Consider the following 18,409-nt stretch of genomic DNA (forward strand, 5'->3'; position numbering starts at 1 on the left):
TCAAACATCCTTCCTACTCACGTATTTTTCAATAATAATAATAATAATATTAATATCATTATTATATTATATATTATTATAATAATATTAATATTATTATTAACATTATTATTAATATTATTAACAATATTATTAATACTATTATTAACATTAATTTATAATTATAATTTATGCCTTTGCAATAAAATACTTTATAATAAATTAAATAAATGATAAATAATAAAATAAACGAATAGGAATTTAAATTAAAAATTAATTCAAATTAATATGATGTAAGAAAAAATATAACCCAAAACAGCTGCAAATTTTCCTACATTAACGAAATTTATAATTGTTTCAATTATTAGTTTGGCTATTCTAGAGAAACTTATCGTTATTTCAGGTGAAGGTTTTATTCCCTGGGTAATATTAATTAATATTGATATTAATTATATTTATATTAATTAATATATATATTAATTATATTTATATTAATATTATATTTACATTAATTAATATTTATATTAATTATTTTATCAACAAAAAGAAATGTTTCTTAAAATCATTTTTTTTTTTGTTCAAACTCTTTGATTTAAAGAAATATTTATTTAATAATAAATAATCAGTTATTTGAATCAAATAAATTTTTTTCAATATAAAAAAGTTCTAAATTAGCGCTGATTTTCATTGCATATAATGGAAAAACAATTAACTTTCAAAAATTATTTCAAAACAATTTAAAAACATTAATTTTAAGAATTTTTTTATTATAATTTTTTGAAAATATTATAATTTAATAACTTTAAAAGAAAACATGAACAATTATGCAGTTAGTACAATTATTAAAAAAAATTTAATTTTTGTATTTAAAATTTAAATAATTGAATTCTTGAAGAAGTTTCGAAAAATTATTAAACAATAATTGATTTAGAGATGAAGTTCAATTAAAAATCGTAAAAAATAATTGAATTTTTATAGGATTATAGTCTTTGTAACTTTTAGAAATTATTAAATTTCAGAATGTTTTAAATTGAAATTTTTTTAATTTCATTTTCCATGGAAAAACAAATAAAAAAAATTTAAATATTCATTTATCAAAATTATTCAAGTTTTGAATAATTGAATTTAGAAATCAGTGAAAGCAGAAAATCAGGAAAAGACAAAATAAAATGTTTCAAAAAATAATTTTGTTTTGTTCAAACTCTTTGATTTAAAGAAATATTTATTTGATAGTAAGTAATCAGTTATTTGAATCAAATAAATTTTTTTCAATATAAAAAAGTGCTAAATTAGCGCTGATTTTATCTATTAAAAATTATTTTCTAACTTTCTAGCTTAATTAAATATTATTTTTCTTTAAAATGTAGTGAATAATTAATATTTTTAAAATAAAAAAAATTAAATGTAATTTTATATCAATTAACAATTTCATTAAAAAATTATTTTCTAAAAAAAAGTGACAAGAAAAAGACAAAAAAATTATATAAAATAAAACTATTCGCAAAGAAATAAAATGGTAGTTTTTCTCCACATGAGAACGCCAAGATCACCACTAGATGGCGAGAAATCTCAATTTTGTCAACTGTCCTGCCGTCTGGCGGTGACCTTGGCGTTCGCAGGTGGAGAAAAGCTTCTCCATATTGAATCTCAATATTTTCGTCACTATTCATAATTCTATAATTATTTATAATCAAATTTAGAGAGTTTAACAATTAATTTAAACGTATTTCAATTTTAATTCGCGATATTTTTGAGGTCCTAATTTTTTTAGTCTTAGAATTGACTTCTTCACTAAATAAATTGGTATCTAAAATCTCGTCTTAAAAAATAGTCACAGCTTTTCTAAGGATATCAAATTGAGACAGAAAACGTAGCAAAATGTTGCAACGTTTTGATACGTTTTTTGTCTCAATTTGATATTCTTAGAAAGACTGTAGTCCCATTAGTTTAAATTAGTTTAGTCTAATTTAAAAAAAACTGACTAATAAAAATTATAATCATAAAAACAAATTAACTAATTAACGAAAAGAAACTAATTCCAATGAAACAAAAATATCAAATTCGTCTCAATTTAAAAAAAAATGCTAATCAGTCAATTCTCATAAAATAATGATATTCAGAATATCGAATTTTCTCGGAATACACATCATAGTGAAAGATTTCCGGAAAGACGATATTATTGACATTTATATACATATGACTTTTTTTTCTTTTTTTTTGCTATCGAATTGACCTTTTTTGTGAAATCATGATTCAGGTGTATTCCTTGAAGTAGGCTCGTGTGTCGCTCAGCATCTCGTATTTGATTTCTTTCTATTGAGCCCATATAAAATTTCTTCATGACACAAAAAAAGAAGAGGAAAAGAAAAAAAATCGACGACAATTTCAAATGTTGCCGGTATACATATTGTAAAAAGTCTCTCTATATAAGAGGACGTGGAACACATTAATCAATTTTTTTTTTCTCACTCACTCTTTCTCTCTCACCCTCAGCTTCTGTGTATTGAAACATAAAAGTCAAAGGTGACAAAGGATTTTCTCGTTTCATAGCGGGAATTCCTCGTAAATAGAAATGTCCCGTCGATGTCTCATCGACCCGTTCGAAAAATCGAAGAATACGCCCGTTTTCTAAAAATCTTTACATTTTTTTTCTTCTTCTAAATTGCATTGTCACGTGAAGATATGTAGCTTCAAACGGGCGCGGCAACTTGTACTAACTTCATTTATTTCTTGTGTAATTTATATTGCAATAATTTATTTATTATAATTTATAACAAATATTTACTAATACTTACTTTACTATTTTATTTAATAATAAATATTCAAATAATTATATTTATAATTATTTATTTATACTTTATGATTATATTTAAATGAATAAATAAATATTTGTAATTATCTAAAATTATAAAAACCCTTGCGAAAAAAGTACCGAAAAAACAGTAAATTTGGTTAATTTTTTTCTCCGAATTAGATTCGAATTTGATATCTGGAAAAACTGACAAATTCAAGAGAATCGACTTTAATTAATGTTTGACAAAATGTGTCTAAAATAGATGCACGTGGCTGTGTTTACTTAAAGTATCAAGAAACCTGCAGGGGACGTTTTATATAAGCAACGAAACAAGCGTTGAAGCGTGGAAATTTTTCCAATGATTACTATGCACCCTTAATTCCAATTGGAATTGATACAATTCAAACAAAAGTTTTCTATTCCTAAAGAAAAATCAAAATTAAACCTTTATTTTACGACAAAAAAGGACAACAATTAATTAAAATTTTATCAGCAAGGGAATAAATGTAATTCAAGAAGATAGAAGAACCTTTAAAAAAGAAATTTTCTTTCTAAATAAGAATTACTAAAAATATTTACTAATTTGAATTAGTAACTGACTTTCTGCTTTTGAATTAGTAGATTTTACTAATAAATAGTAATTACTAATTTATTAGTAAATTTTACTAATAAATAGTAATTTCTACTAATTTATTAATAAATTTTACTAATAAATAGAAATTTCTACTAATTCAAAAGCAAAAAATCAGTGACTAATGCAAATTAGTTAAAATTTTTACTAATGCAGATTTAGAGAGTGCGCAATAAATGCACAAAATAAAAAAATTTGGTGGCATCGAATTTTCCCATCGCACTTTTGAAACAAACTCAATATTTATATGTTGACTTGTGAAGACAATATTTTTTTCATTCAGAAGTTACAAGGTTGCAATATTTAGAAGAAAATACCTGCAGCTTCTCTGAACTGTAAAAATGGATGACAAAGGGTTTAAAAGATTTAGCGGATGTAAGAGGATTAAAATAAAAAAAGCAAAGAATGCTTTCAAGTTTACAGTATACAGTAGCTTACAAGCCAGCGGGCAACGTAAACACTTTTTTTTCAAAAAGCCTTAAGTAAACAATTTTGGAAAATTAAAAACTTAACAAAAAAAAATTTCACTTCTTTTCTATCTACATTCATTTCCATTTAAAAGTTTACATTCATAATTTTACTAAATTTTTCCTTTCTTCCTTTTTTTTCAAGTGAAAAAGAAAAGTATATGAAATAATTATATCACAAAAAAGAAAGAAAGAAATATTTTTGCTGCTAACCAAATAATTCTTTCAATTTTTAATTTTTTTATTTTTCGTTTATAGTTTATTTTATATTCGTTCATTTTAATTTTTGTAGACTAAATTTTTTTTCTTTAAAGTAAATTATTTTACTTTTGAGTAATTTACTTTACTCTTGAATAAATTATTTTACTTTTTAAGTAAATTACTTTACTTTAGAGTAAATTATTTTAGTTTTAAGTAAATTACTTTACTTTTGAGAAAATTTTTTTACTTTAGAGTAAATTATTTCACTTTTAGATAAATTATTTTTAATTTTAAGTAAATTACTTTACTTTAGAGTAAATTACTTTTCTTTACAGCCAGAAAAAAGTTTTTCTCGATTTAAAGAAATCATTTGCTTCGACTTGTTTTTTCGATTAAAAATTCCTTATTTTATTTAAAAAAAAAAATTTATTTCACTCAAAAAAATGATCTGATTAAAGCAAATTTTAGTAAACTAAAAAATGTACCTGCTTCAAAAACAATTTATTTTTGTTGCAAAGAAATTTTCCTTTTTGAATTTTAGAATTATTTTTACCCTATAAAAATGATAAAATTTCTTTGATTTGAAGAACAAATTTCTTGAGTTCAAAGAAAATTTGTTTCAATCGATGAAAAGTTCAAATAAAAAAAACTTTAATTTGAAGAAATTTTCTTTGAATCAAAAATTCTCTTTCTGCGTGAAAGAAAAATTTATTTTGAGTGAATCAAAACAACTCCAAGAAAATGATTCCTTTAAATTAACAAAAACTTTGTTCTGGCTTTAGAGTAAATTTCTTTATCTTTAGAGTAAATTATTTTACTTTTAAATAAATTATTTTACTTTTAAGTAAATTACTTTACTTTTAAGTAAATTACTTTACTTTAGAGTAAATTATTTTTCTTTACACCCAGAAAAAGGTTTTTCTTGATTTAAAGAAATCATTTGCTTTGATTTGTTTCTACGATTAAAAATGCATTTTCTTATTTCAAAAAAAAATTTATTTGACTCAAAAAAAAGAAAATATTTCCTTTAAATTAACAAAAACTTTTTTCTGGCTTTAGAGTAAATTTCTTTATCTTTAGAGTAAATTATTTTACTTTTAAATAAATTATTTTACTTTTAAGTAAATTACTTTACTCTTAAGTAAATTACTTTACTTTAGAGTAAATTATTTTTCTTTACACCCAGAAAAAGGTTTTTCTTGATTTAAAGAAATCATTTGCTTTGATTTGTTTCTACGATTAAAAATGCATTTTCTTATTTCAAAAAAAAATTTATTTGACTCAAAAAAAAGAAAATATTTCCTTTAAATTAACAAAAACTTTTTTCTGGCTCTAGAGTAAATTTTTTTATCTTTAAAGTAAATTTATTAACTTTATAATAAATTTCTTTACATTAGAGTAAATTTCTAAGTAAATTTCTTTACTTTAGAGTAAATTTCTTAACTTTATAGTTAATTTCTTTAATTTAGAGTAAATTACTTTATTTCAACCTAAATTTAATAACTTTACACTAAATTCAAAACCATTTTAATTAATTTATTTCGTGGGAAAGATTTTTTCATCAAAAAAAAAAAAAAATCGATGTTCCTTATTTTTTTTCACCTCGAGAGAGTAGGGCTTCTTATAAGAATTCCATCTTGTTCGGCTATCGTCTTACAACGAACAACGTGTCTGGGAAAGGAAGTAATTGTAACGTATCACTTATATTCTTTTCTGAAATTACCTTCTTCTTTATATGCTCATTTTTTATTTTACCGTCTATTCTATTAGTTCCTAAATGTTCGAAAATTCTCAAAATAAAAAATTTACTACCCTAATCAAAAATTTATGTTTCTATTTTGTGATTTCTAATTCTTTCAAGTAATCTATTTTGCCTTCCTATTCTTTAAAAAGAATAAGATTTCTTATTTTTTTTCCTAAAAACGAATTATTTGTGCATGAGTGCATAAAAATGTTTTCTGTTTTGAAAGTATAGAATCTCTGACAGTTTGTGTGAGAAAAGTCACTGAATGAAGTCATCGTCCCTTAACGAGAAGCATAAAAAGCAAAGTAAAAAAAGAGAATCTTTCGACACATGTGAACACTAATCCATGAGCTTGATGGATGAGAAATAAACACTCGATCCATAAAATTTTATCAATTTATGTCTATATAGAGAATCTATTGAGAAAAAAAATTGTGCAATAGGATAATTTTTTTTTAAAGAAAAAAAAAACTTCTGTGAAATCAACATTTTTTTCCTTCACGGGAAAAATCCTTCATCTACAATAGCTACAAATTTCTCTATATTAACCAAATTTTTATTTGTTTCAATTAAAACTTTTACTACATTCAAACTTAGTCTAAAAAAATTTATCGTTGTTCTAAAATTTTGTTTTTGTGGTTTATAGCTAAAATTTTTTTCTTCCTTTTCCTATTTTCCTGTTTTTCTTAAATAAATTATTCGAATATTTTTCAAATTTGTTTAATATTAAAAAAATGTAATAAAGAAAAAAAGCAAAAATTTTTATAAAAAGATTATTTTTACTAAACTGCCAACAACTTCTTTCTAATTTTCAAACCTTTTCTATCATGTTTAGATATTTTTTTAATTATTTTAAAATTTTAAATGCGGAAATTAGCCAAAAGGTTACGTGTTTGAATTTCAACATTAATGTTATTATCAACGCGATATTCACAACTTCCGGCGATTAGAAGAGTTTATCAAATTTTGCGGTTTATAACAAACACTAATTATAAATTGAAAATAAAACAATCAAAACGAAAAATAGCAAATAATTTGTGTAAATATTACGTAAACAAATATAATAATAATAGAACAGTACAAAAATGTTATAAATAATATTCACATTTATTTATAACATTATTTTATAACAATTATTATAATAAATATTATTATTATTATAAATAAGTAACTTTTACGTTTTGTCTCGAATTTTATCGCAACTCTGTTAATTTGAATTAATAATCTAATTTATGAAAATAAATAGTTACTTTTTAAGTGCAGAAGCAAAAAGTCGACCGACTTTTATAATTTTTTTTTTAAATTTAACTAATTGTCAGTTAAATAATAATAATAATGAAATCAGAAATTTTTTTTAATTTTTAACTGATTCAATTTTAGAGAGAGAGAACGACAAATTATTTTCAATAAATCAATGTCGATATTTATAATAAAATTGACATATTATCAAATAATTGAGGCTCTCTGATTTCCAAAAGTTGTAAATTGTTCGGAGAACAAAGTTGTGGGGGTGACATGAAAAAGAGAGGGGGATAAAATCAGAAAAATTCTCGACTTCCAATAAAAGAAAAATAAAACTATTTAACGTTTCTCGCAATATAACAGATATGTGTTCACGTGTATCGTTTTGTATTTATAAAAACAGAATTGTTCAAAAGTTAAGAGGGTGTTGAATGTGTGAGGGGTAAAAATGATCGCCCGTCGTGAACTGTAGGCACTCATCGCATCTGCCTTCGATTTATTTTCAATCATAATCGATGGCTTTTGATCGCCGCGGGGCCTCAGGAGGTGAACTTTGATTCTCAGGTTCCTGAATTGTTTAATGTCATTTAAATAACAAATTGTTTCCAATTTCTAAATTTTATTTTTCTATTTTCAATTTCTTTTCTACTTCAATTTTCTTTCTATTTCTATTTTTTTCCATTTCAATTTTTTTTCTACTTTCAATTTCCTTTCTACTTCAATTTTTTTGGCTTAAATTTTCTATTTATTTTTTTTCATTTAAATTTTTTTCTATTTTCGATTTCTTTTTTACTTCAATTTTTCTCGACTTCAATTTTCTTTCTATTTCTAACTTTTTCCATTTTAATTTTTTTTAACTTTCAACTTTTTTTACTTTAATTCTCTTTCTATTTTTTTCTATTTCTATTTTTTTATTTCAATTTGTTATCTATTTTAATTTTTTCTATATTAATTTCTTATATCTATTTTAATTTTTTTCAATTAGGTAATGTACATTTTTTAACAATTCAATATTAGTGTAAATTATAACAATTTCTTTTGTTATTATTAGAAGAAAAAACTGACGAGAAATAACAATATACTTTTATTCTTTACACAAAATTTTCTTAATGGATCCTGAGCGAAAAAAGAGGAAGATAATCGTGTTCAGAGGGGTTAAAATGATCACAAGGGCAATAAGAAAAAAGTGCTCTAATGATACACTACAGCTTCAAGATTACAAGGATCATTGTTAACTGATGTATTTCAGTCCTCGACATGCAAAAGAAGCAGAAGAAAAAAGTTTCCGGTATTTTTTTTCGCTTTCTTTAAAAGATTTTTTATCTTCCTTTTTTTATTTCATTCATAATTCAATTTTTGAAGAATTCTCCCCAAAACTTTACACACTCAGAATAAAATTTCTTTGAATCTATAAATTTTGTTTTGAAACAATCGAATTTTGCTTGAATCAACCAAATAAATGCATTGCCATCAAGCAATTGTTCAAATTAAAATTATATTTAATCGATTTCCTCATGTTTTATAAAAATTAAAGATGCAAATTGATAAAATTATTATTTTTTATTATAAGAATATTGTACTTCTTCAAAATTATTCTCATCATTTCATTCAATTATTATTTTCAAGCATTTTTAACTAAAATTCTTCTTTAAATCAATTAATTTTCGAAAAAGTTCTGTGACAATTTTCAAATGCATTTATTAATTTTTTATTTACAATATTCAATTTTACAAATTTCAATTATTCCTAAACTCTTCAAATTCAATTCTCAAAGAATTTTATCAACAAAAATTTTTAAATAATTGAATTTTATTTTTCTTACGATTTTTAACAAAATTTTTAAGAATAATGAGCATTTTTCGAGAAATTCGATTAAAATTATTTTAAAAATAATTGAAATTCTGCGATGAGTTTTATGATTTATGAAAATAATTTAATGTTTTTTAAAATTGAATTCTTTTAACCAAATTAATAAAATTTTTAAGAATAATTACATTTTTCGAGGAATTCGATTAAAATTTTATTAAAATAAAAATAATTGAAATTCTGCAATGAGTTTTATTATTTATGAAAATAATTGAGTTCCTAAAAAAAAAGTTTATTATGTACAAAAATAACTAAATCCCTGTAAAAATTTTATTTTTTTTAAAATAATTGAATTATTGCGAAGAAATTTATAAAAAAAAATTTATAAATAATTAATTAAGTCATTCGAAATATTTGAATTTTTCTTTTAAATTTTTATAAAATGAAAAAAAGAATTAAATTATTTTTACAAATTATAAAATTTTCCCCAGGAATTCAATTATTTAAAAAAATTTAATAAAATAAATTGCAGGATTTCAATTGCATTTTATAAATAATAAAATTCATTGCTAGAATTCAATTATTTTTATAAATAATAGAATCTTTACAGAATTTAAATTCAATTTTAAGAAACTATCATTTATTCTTTTATTTATTTATTTTTCTATTTAAATAATTGAATTCTTGTAGAATTTTTGAATAAGAATAAAATTGATTTAAAAATAAATTACAGTTAAAATTTTAAATTATAATAATTGAATATTAAATGCGTTATAATATGAATTTGTTACAGAAATTGTTATAAATTTGAAATTTATTTATTTATATATTGTTATAAATGGGTTATTTATTATTGCAAATTTTAATTCCTGTGGAAAAATAAATAAGTATTTAAAAACTTATTGAATATAACTTGAAAATTGGAATAATTGTTCGCAGTTTGAAGCTAGTTTTTTACTTTTTTGTTTCTTAACTTTTTAAATAATTTTTCTTTTTAAATATTTTCAATTTTTAAATTAATGTATTGAAAGTCATCGAATTGTTGCAAAGAATTTTGTCAAAAAATTTGATAATAGAATTCCTTCGAAGAATTTTATTAAAATTTTTGAAAATAATAATCATTTGTAATTTCTCTAAAATTTTCCAGATTGTATCGTACAATTTATTAACTTTTCGTCCTTTTTCAATCAAATTATGGACTTTACGGACCTTTTTCAAAAAAAACTAATTTTTTACGGACTTGAAGCAAATTTATAGACCTTTACGGGATTTACGGACCTAGTACGAGCCCTGCAAATATTTTCCAAATAATCTGAATTGAACAAAAAAATTTTTTTTTCAGTGTAGGATAAATTGCAAAATAATCAAGGTACCAGATACTTAAAGGAGTTCATAATGCGTAAACTATTGAAGCGGAGCATTGTCACAATCAATTAAGAACGTAATAAAGACAAGACGAGCGTAAAAAGAGTCACGAGAACTGTTCACTTGGTTGTGCTTATCTAAGCGTGATATAATATGCCTGTTTCCTATCCCATATGTGTAAAAAAAAGCACATATACATATATATATATTTGCTTTGCCCCTATGCTTGACTAGTTCAGGACCTGTTGTTATTAAAGGAATAAAACGCAGACACAAATACTGATAAAGAAGTAACGAATACTAATGTAAATTGAGATACTTGTCACTCTCTATGTGTATATATAGGAGAGCAGTTCACGTTCATATGAAGCCATATTAACCCTAGAGAAAACACACACGTGCAATAGTCACAAGAAGAGGGCTCGTATCGCTGTCCCGTTGAGTTCTGTGTGCCAACAAGCTAAATATGTTTCACAGATGACCGCCTTCGTTGAATGCAGTTCCTACCGGTTCGCTTCGTCCTATGCACTTATAAGGGACTTGATCAACAACAAGAGAAATGACTGATCGTCACTTCGATTTCGACTCTCGACACATTTATATAAATGTATACACCATATTGATTCGTCTCAACGACATTTTTGAGCTTTTGCTCACTTTTCAGTCGGAGTCAAATTTATACCCGTACAGTTATGCACCAAAATTTATACGATTGCTACATAGTAAATACCTCCGCTATCTCTCTTAACCTAAATCAGTAAAGAGTTGCCGCAAAAATTTAATTTTCTTTTTCCCTGATTTCCAGTCAAAATTTCGACTTATTTCCTGACCCTAAAGAATATTCTGATTCACTCTAAAAATTATTAGATACTTAAAAAAATGTTCTATATGACATTTATTTACGAATTTCTTTCATTCAAAAATTATTCCAAAACATCAATAATTTTTTTTAAATAAATATTTAATTACTATTATTTTTCCACAAGAATAAGGATTTTCAAAAATTTCAAATTCAATGTTTTTTAAATTCATCACTTTTAAGAATATTTTATTATAAAACATGAAGAAATCGATTACTCCGAGTCGAAGACTCGGAATGATCGATTTCTTCATGTTTTATATTTATAAATAATAATTAAAGATGACCGACTGATAAAATCATTATTTTATATCATAAGAATATTGTAATTATAACTTGTTCAAAATTATTTTTATCATTTCAATTAAATTATTATTTTCTAGAATTTTTAACTAAAATTCTTCTTAAAATCAATTATTTTTAATAATTTTTGAAAAAGTTCTTTAAGAATTTTCAAATCCACAAATGGATGTAAACTGTAAACCTATTAACATATTATATCTAATGGCAACAAATTAATGACAAAAGTATGAATCAAATATAAAATTTATCCAAACTTTTTGCATCAATTTGATCTACTTTTGTAATACTTTTAAAAAAAAACTATGTTTGTTTATATGTAATTCAATTTTACGAAATTTCGATAATTCACAAATTCTTCAAGTAATATGAAATATATTTTAGAAACTAAAAACTTCATATAATTTCAAAAAAAAATTCAATTCATTCATTTATTGCATTAATTCAATTAAACTTTTTCAAAAAAAATTAATTCCACCGAATTGTTAGTTTCAAGTATGAAAAAATTCAAATTTTCAAAGATTTTAATTCGAAACCTTTTCAAATTTCAATTATTTTTAAAACTGCATGCTATAATGGATTTTAATATTCAAGTATTCACTAAAATTTTAACTAAAATTCCTTTTTAAATCCATTTTTATTAGAAAATTTTACGAGAATTTAATTATTTAAATACAAGAATAAAGAATTTATTGAGTAATTGAACGTTTCTTAAAATTGAATTCAAATAAAGAATTTTATCAGCAAATTTTTAAATATCTAAATTCTTTTAACGAACTTTCTGGTAATTTTTAAAAATAATTAAATTTTTGCGTAGAATAATATTAATAATTTTTATAAATAATCGAATTCTTTTGTAAAGTTTTATTAAAATAGGTAGTAGATATTGAAAATCATAGAATTAAAAAAAATTTGTTGAAAATAATTGAAATTTTCCCAAGAACATTATAAAAATTTATAAAAATAATTGAATTTTAGAGAAGAATTTTATTATGTATAAAGATAATTGAAATTCTGAAGAGAATTTTTAAAAATCTTTGATCATAATTGAATTTTTGCGAAGAATTTGTTGGAAATACTTAATTGAAATTTTACCAAAAACTTTATTCAAATTTTTGAAAATAATTGAATTTTAGAGAAGAATTTTATTATTTATAAAGATAATTGAAATTTTGACGAGAATTTTTTTTAATTTATGGAGATAATTGATTTATTGGGAAGAATTTTATAAAAAATTTGCAAATAATTCAATTCCTGTGAAATTTTGAAGAGAATTTTTAAAAATTTTTTATCATAATTGAATTTATGATAAAAATTTGTTGAAAATAATTGAAACTTTCCCAAGAACCTTGTAAAATTTTTTGCAAAAAATTGAAATTTTCACAAGAATTTTATTAAAACTTTTGAAAATAATTGGATATTAGAGAAGAATTTTATTACTTATAAAGATAATTGAAATGTCGGAGAAAATTTAAATTTTTTATAAAGATAATTGAAATTTTGAAGAAAATTTAAATTTTTATAAAAATAATTGAAATTTTGAAGAAAATTTTAAAAAAATGTTTATCATAATTGAATTTTTGCGAAGAATTTGTTGAAAATAAATGAAATTTTCCCAAGAAGTTTATTAAAATTTTTGAAAATAATTGAATTTTGGAGAAGAATTTTATTATTTATAAAGATAATTGAAATTTTGAGGAGAATTTTTTTAAAAAATTTTATTATTGTAATTGAATTGTTGGGAAGAATTTTATTACTTTTGAAAATAATTGTATTTCTGCAATCATTTATAACTTCTTGAAAATTCAATTATTTTATTAATATTAACTAAAATTCTTCTATAAATCTATAAATTTTAAACGCAACTCTATTAAAATTTAATAAATTTTGAAGTATTTAAGTAAAATTATTCATAAAATAATTTACAAGTACGTAATATTTTTATGAATTTTATTTATTCTAAAAATTTAATTTTTTCAGTCATTTGATAAATATTCCTGACATTACCCTGATTTTTCTGACCAATTCTACTTTATCTGATATGTCCTTGATGGAAAAATTATCGTCGATTTTAATCCCTTATCTGAATAAAAAATTTTACTACCAACTCACTGCAGCTGGGAAACAAATTTAGCTACATCAGCTGAACTCTATAGTTATTATTTAATTAGCAATTATTGTTAGCCAGTAAAGCTGATAATTAGCTTTCACACCTAATGTTTGGTTTTTTTCCTTATTTTAAGAAAGTCTTATGAATATTTAATTTTCATCGTAGAAATGTTAACACTTCTCGTCAGTGTGTAAAATCCGAATTTCATAGAAAGAAATTTTTTTAAAGATAAAAAAACTCACCCATTTGTATAAAATATAATTGACGAATGTAAAGAAGACTCACCTGAAAAAAAAAAAATAAACGTTTAAAAAATTAAAATAAACTCCCTAAATTTTAATTTGTACAAATTCGGTGATAAATAAGGAACAAATAATATTTTACATTTGCTATTTATTATTTATATTTTTATTATGGTTATTGTTATCATTATGTTATTATAGTCATAACTGCAATGCATTTCTTTATGTTTTGAAACCAAAAAAATTTGTCTGTTCGAAAAAAAATTTTTTTCTAAAGAATAAAAAAAAACTAAAAATGTCTCAATTATACCCCAACCTCCATAAAAAAAAATGAAATTTCCCTTTTCCTCCAACTTTACTGTCCTATCCCAAAATCTCTCGATACCTTCTCTTCATTCACAAGTCATTTTCAAAATCGAAAGTACACCAACAAAACTTCCACTTTCTACGCAATAAAACAAAATTTCCACTTTTACTGTCCCATCGAATTGAAATAGAAATTTTACTACCTGAGAGTTACAACTACCTGTTTCCCAAACTATAAGTGAAATTGTTGTCTTCTATTTTTTATGATCTGCCCGTAAAACTAATTTCAGCATGACATACGTACACAAGGGGAAAAGTATTTCTTGCCAAACTTGAAAAATAAATAATATATACATATACACAAGCAAAAGAGAGGAATGCAATAATAATTGTATTCCGAATAGAGTCGAGCTTCCAAAGTATTTCTATTAACCCTTGGGTAATAAAATAAAAGAAAAACCCCTTCGTGGAGGGGCACATCTGTGCGGCGGGTCGAATAAGGGACCAAAGGGTCGTTTTATTAATTCACTGCCCTTGTCAATTTGGCGAGTGAACACTGCACCGGCCTTTAAAGGAAAAAAAAAAGAGAAGAGAGAAAAAAAATCCTGAGACAAGGGTGGGTGGTCCATTGACGCTATTTATTACCTAATTGGAGCCAGCTTCGTTTAAAAATGATACGAGCGTTTGTTTAACAGGTGACCCTTTCCCTTTTCTTCGAAAAAAAGACACCTCCCCTTTTTCTCCCTTTCCCTTTCTCTCCAAGAAGTAGAAAACAATTTTAACTAAACTACGAAAAATATTCCCAAACTCCATTCAGAAATACTTTTTTAAACCCCATTTTGATATTAAAAACTGTGAATCGACTCACATTTCATTTAATAATAAAAAAATATTTAATAAAACAAAATTTAGAAAATAATTTTGAATCGCTAATTAACAATTTAAAAAAATATGGCTAATCAAAATTTCAACAGTAAAAACTAAAAACATTTTTGAAATAAGGTGTTAAACTGTTTTTTATTTTAATAATTACCATAATTAGAAAATGAAAAGCGTAGATTCAATTATTTAATTAAATTATCAAAGGGGGTGGATCGGTGAAATTTAAAAGTTCTCTAGACTATTTTTTTTAAGTTGAGGCACTCCGCCCTCATCAAATGCAAAACAACGAAACAACGTGTGTAATCCACGGACTGGAAAAAACTATAAATCACTATAATTATGCACGTGTTCCCTTTCGAATACGACTAAACGAAAACTATTAACACCGTTACGCATAGATATGGGGTGCCCCCCTTAAATACATGCACTGTCTCCCCCCATATATACAGTACTCGTTCCTCTAATCTACAAGATTTTTGCATATGTCCGCATTTTTCATGCACTATATATAAACCTTTAATCACAAGTGTTCCTCTTCGTGTAATTACAGTAAAAAAATTAATTTAGAAATATTTTACTTCCTCTCTAAATTAATATAAAAACCAAATTCGAATTACATAGTAACAAATGTTTATACTAATTTGTATTAGTCGCTGACTTTTTGCAGCAAATTACAAACTCATCTGAAAACAACTTCTTTTCGCACTTGGTTCAAAATATACTATTTCTGTATAAAAAATATTTTTTCCCCTACTTAAAAAAAGTAGTAAATAGTAGATGAGTGCGAAGCCTCATTAATTACCATTTATTAGTAAAATTTACTAATTCAGAAACAAGAAGTCAGTCACTAATTCAAATTAGGTAAACACTTTTAATAATTCAAGTTTAGAGAGTTTGAATCAAACAAATTTTTAAGCCAAGGTTTTACCAACAATTAGTTATTTTTATAACTAATTTAAATTCTCAGAGAGAACTGAAAGAACACAAAATAGAGAAGGAAAACGTGACAAAATTCCAAAAGGATAGAATTTAAAAATGATAATATGGGGTGCGAAAACATAATATACAATTTGAAATGATTATGTGCGACTCAATACAACGAAAGCGATGAAGGGTTCAAAAAATGATGTTCTGAACATTGCGCGCTTCGTTGAATCTTTTCTGTTCGATGAGCTTTCAAATTGTACCGTTTATAACCCTTTTGAGAAGAAATGGGCGCGACAAAATGAATCCAGGTGATGATGCATAAACGTCAGTATAAAAAAAAAATTCATCCAAGTCAAGAGATCGATCTACAAGCACTTTTTTTTCAATTCATTGACCACCATTGGCGTGACGAAAAAAATTCAAACTATTACCTATAGCTGTGAAACATGAACATTCATCCACACGGAAAAAAATTAGCTTTTACTATATTTGCAAAGAAAAAGCATAAAGAAATCTTCACCTGAAACAGCGATATGTTTCTCTAAAAATAATAGCGACTCTCTAAATAATAGCGAAAGTATCTAAAAATTTTGTTATACAATAAAATTTGTAACTGTTTCCGCATGAAAACTTTTTTCCACAAAAATTTCAGTAAAAAAAGTCGTCTTTCAAGACACCACCGAAATTTTCATCTTGTCGTTTTTATTTTATACAGAAAAGAAAAAAAAACAAAGAAAAATTGCCCAGAGACAATAAGATGGGACGCAAGTCACGAAACAGGTTTACCCTGACAAGGAGGTATAATAATTCATTCGTTTGTGCAATAGGGAGGAGATTAGCATGTCACCTAACGCGGCGTAGCAAGATCGGGGTGTTCGCAGACGTTTATTTAAATTTTACGCTCTTCCCGTTGCAGATGTAAAAGGGGCGTCGAGTAAAAATCCGTGAAATCACGCTCCCGATATCGATCCCCATTTACAATGTCATACCTCAAAAAGGGGTTAATCGCTAATTCAAAATTTTTATACGAAACACACTCGCTATACTTGTCAAATGTCACACAAAAAACAAAAGGGAAAAACCACCATGAAGCTGAAACTGGCACCAATTTATCAGCACCCACTTCATTTGGGAAATTAAATTTAAAAGTAAAATATTTTCTATGATGTTACATTATACATGGTTGCCACAAACTGATAAATATAGAATTCCAGGCTTTTTTCAGGACTTTCCAGGTCAATAATTATGAAATTTCAGTCAAAAATTAAAAAAATTCATGGCCCAAAAAAACATCTTCAATTATAAAAATTTTTTTAAACTTCTAAATACAAAAAACCTAATAAGAATTAAAAACCAAAAACTTTTCTTCCTCAGAGATTAATTCACAATTTATAAAAAGTAACCACAGCCGATAATCAGCAGAAGATAAAAAATTATTTTTTAGCAAACTTTTTCTTTTGTTTGCTAACAATTGTTAGTCAAAACATTTTTTACTGGTCCTATACTATTACTAGAACAATTCCAATAAATATCTAAGTCATAAAAATTAATTTAATTCACAATTTATAAAAAGTAACCACAGCCGATAATCAGCAGAAGATGAAAAAATATTTTTTTAGCAAACTTTTTCTTTTGTTTGCTAACAATTGTTAGTCAAAACATTTTTTACTGGTCCTATACTATTATACTAGAACAATTCCAAAAATTATCTAAGTCATAAAAATTAATTTAATTCACAATTTATAAAAAGTAACCACAGCCGATAATCAGCAGAAGATGAAAAAATATTTTTTTAGCAAACTTTTTCTTTTGTTTGCTAACAATTGTTAGTCAAAACATTTTTTACTGGTCCTATACTATTATACTAGAACAATTCCAAAAATTATCTAAGTCATAAAAATTAATTTAATTCACAATTTATAAAAAGTAACCACAGCCGATAATCAGCAGAAGATGACAAATTATTTTTTGAGCCAACTTTATCTTCTGTTTATTAACAATTTTGAGTCACAAAATTTTTTACTGGTCCTAAACTGTTGCTAGAATAATTCCAATAAATATCTGAGTCATAAAAAATTATTTAATTAAAAATTCATAAAAAGTAACCACAGCCGATAATCAGCAGAAGATGAAAAATTATTTTTTGACCAAACTTTTTCTACGGTTTACTAACAATTGTTAGTCAAAACATTTTTTACTGGTCCTATACTATTACTAGAACAATTCCAATAATTATCTGAGTCATCAGAATTAATTTAATTCACAATTTATAAAAAGTAACCACAGCCGATAATCAGCAGAAGATGAAAAATTATTTTTTGACTAAACTTTTTCTTCTGTTTTCTAACAATTCTTAGTAACAACATTTTTTACTGGTCCTAAACTATATTACTAGAACAATTCCAAAAATTATCTAAGTCATAAAAATTAATTTAATTCACAATTTATAAAAAGTAACCACAGCCGATAATCAGCAGATGAAAAAGTATTACGAAAGATATAAAAATGGAATTTTCAAGAAATAAATATAATAGAAAATAGAAAGAGTGAAACA

The 18,409-nt window shown here is 24.0% G+C and overlaps 1 protein-coding gene across 1 annotated transcript in view; it reads right to left on the bottom strand.

Annotated features, from left to right (window-relative positions):
* The window catches only part of LOC122504343 (ATP-binding cassette sub-family G member 1-like), a 125,001-nt gene that overhangs the window by 52,198 nt on the left and 54,394 nt on the right, over window positions 1–18,409 (bottom strand). The window lies entirely within an intron of this gene.

This window comes from Leptopilina heterotoma, unplaced genomic scaffold (genome assembly GCF_015476425.1).
Source record: "Leptopilina heterotoma isolate Lh14 unplaced genomic scaffold, ASM1547642v1 Lhet_292, whole genome shotgun sequence".
Taxonomy (NCBI): domain Eukaryota; kingdom Metazoa; phylum Arthropoda; class Insecta; order Hymenoptera; family Figitidae; genus Leptopilina; species Leptopilina heterotoma.